Below are 3,011 nucleotides of genomic sequence, written 5' to 3' on the forward strand. Positions count from 1 at the left end.
AATAAATAATAGTCAATTACGATTTAACGTAGTAATTCTTCAGATTTCGCGAATGATTATACTTTACCCAATATTGCACGACCAGACTAAAAACGTAATAACATGATTCACATACAAAGATTAAGTGTAAGAACAAAAGCGGATTGGATGAGCAATTCATAACAATACTAATTAAATGGTAATTAATATTGACATCAAAAGCGGGAATAAAATTTATAGCTGATAAACGAGCTATCAAGCTGCATGAGTGCATAAGTCGCTATCGTTTTCTACATATAGTATTGAATAATAGAGATAATAACTGAAGGTCGAGAAATTGAATTATATCTCTACTGACAATTGAGAGAACGTGCACAAGAATAATATTTATTGAAATAGATAACGGGTAAACAAATATTATTATTATTTAACAACAATCAGAGCTAAGAGTTATATGAGCTATTGTGCTGAGACTACCCTCTTCTGTTTTGGAAGCAACTTAGAGCAAGTCCACGATTGTCTATCTTCTAATGCAAATGCTAGAGAAAGCCATTTTACTTGAAAAGATATTTCTATATATTTATAAGTGAAAATGGATATCACTACTGCTTGATAACAGCTTGCCCGCAACGCGGACCCATTACAAATCCGGGCAGTTACCATCACGCTACGACACACATATTATTTTATTAGAGCAAAATATAATTTACATATTTTAAAAAATCTTTAAGTCGTCAATTTTAGAATAGCAACATCTCGAAAAAATAATTGATTTGAAATAAACATGTTAATCTTCGTAAGTATTCCACAGTACTTGAAAACTAATCAGCAACATTAGTAAATAACGATTATGAAAACATTTCTTAGAATAGAATTAAATTATATCAACAGGCTAATTTCTGAGTTGACAATCAGTATCAAATTTCTTAAAAGGCTAGTTAAATTAATTTATCAATTCGCTAGTATGAATTAAAAAATCAATTCTAAATTACTATAGTTATTGGAAAGAAAAATGAAGTCACTGTTCTGACTAATGAATGGTAAATCTAAATTATCACTAGAAAACAAAATTCTACTTTATAAAGCGACAATAAAACCGATTTGGACCTATGGCGTAGAGTTGTGGGGCTGCGCCAGTAAATCAAGAATTTCACCTATCCAAAGAAAACAATCTAAAATTTTAAGGTGTATTGCAAATGCACCTTGGTATGTTCAGTAACCGAATACTATATAACGATCTAAGAATCGATACTGTCCAAGAGGTAATAAAAAACAGAAGTGGAATTCATCACGACAACATCATCAACCACAATAACCCCACATTGATTCCCGTATTACAAGCATCACATATTCGAAGATTGAAGAAGAAGCATCCCTTCGATCTAATGCATTAAAATGGAGTAGCCCACTGAGGTGATCTCCGTCATGTCATATATATAGAACTCCAGCACTGTTACTGGAGTTCTGATAATCAACATAATAGCTTATAGAATTTTTTTCTGATTGCTATTTAATTATTGTAAAAAAAATATTATAGTTTAACTGATAATATATAATAATAATAATAATAATAATAAATAAATATATTTCGGTAGATATATATGTGTACATAGCATTTCTCATTTTGGATTTTTACCCGTAGGTATTTCATCCTTCATATTTGTTCTATCAATACAATAATAAGTATTTCAGATATACAAGTTGTGACATAATTCTGTGACAAAAAAGAGGAAAGAAAATTTATTCCCCAAAAAAAATCACTTAGCACTATTTATAATAACACATAATAACTCAAAAAGGAGAAAAACAAAAAAAGATTTATTCACTTTGAGGGAGAATATTTGCGTCGAGCCAAGTTTCAATTGCCGCTATGGGTCGATCAGTATATATTTTGGCATGGCGTGATTGCCATACCAAATATCATCTCTTGTGTATTGGCCGAGGCCCGCGATGTTCATATTAGGATGATCCCCACATTTTAGATAAAAATTCTCAGTGAGCTTTTTTATGTAGTCGAGTATTGTCGGTACGTCAGTCTGTTTGTGTATGTATTTTGAAGAGTAGTAATGTCTAGTCAGTGGGTCCCTTATTTTGTTGAGTACAAGTCGTAGTGTCTTATTTTGTAATGTCTGTAGTTTCCGTAAGTTAGTCTTAGTCGTCGCGTTCCATGCCGGAGCGCCGTATGTCAGTATCGGTCTTATCAGTGTCAAGTAAAGTGTTCGCTTGTTCTTCACGCTTAGCGGGCCGTTGTGGTTCAAGAGAGGTCTCAGTAGATTTAACATCCCGTAAGCCTGTCCAATTTTCGTATTAATATTTTTGTGAAGCTGAGTCTATGGTCCAGGGTCACACCAAGATATTTGACATCTTTGGACCACTCAACTTCACAGTTTAATACTTTAATTTTGTCTAAGTCAGTCAGTCTAGTCATGGCATTTCGGCTCTTAGTAAATAAAATTGCCTCCGTCTTTTGCGGATTTATCTTGATCTGCCATTTGTCAGTATATTTCGTCAGCTTGTCTATGTGTGTCTGTATCTTTGTAGTCAGTAGCGTCGGTGATCGTGATGATTTGTATATGGCAGTGTCGTCAGCAAACGTCAGTAAGGTGGTGTCGGCGTCAGTGGGTATGTCGTGAATGTAGACGTTAAACAGTGACGGTCCCAGGATCGAGCCCTGCGGTACTCCCGCCGTCACTTGTTTAACCGTCGAAAGTCCGTTGTCTACTTGTACGGTAAAGTTACGGTCTGAGAGGTATGAGTGTAATGTTCTTGTAATGTATGGTGGAAAATTCAGTTGTATGAGTTTATGTATAAGTCCGTCCATCCAGATGGTGTCAAACGCCTTCTCGAAATCAAGCAACACCAATCCGGTATGGTTTCGTCTGTTAAAATTGAGAACAGTATTTTCTATGAGTTTTGTCAGTGGGTGTAGTGTGGAGTGTCGTTCTTTGAAGCCGTATTGTGTGTCAGGTATGATTTTGTTGTGTCTTATGTGTTTGTTAAGTCTTTTGAGTAGTACCTTTTCGGCTACCTTA

The sequence above is a fragment of the Ctenocephalides felis genome, unplaced genomic scaffold (genome assembly GCF_003426905.1).
Source record: "Ctenocephalides felis isolate EL2017-DRISC unplaced genomic scaffold, ASM342690v1 CF-g0.4_SCAFFOLD_01188, whole genome shotgun sequence".
NCBI classification, from domain to species: domain Eukaryota; kingdom Metazoa; phylum Arthropoda; class Insecta; order Siphonaptera; family Pulicidae; genus Ctenocephalides; species Ctenocephalides felis.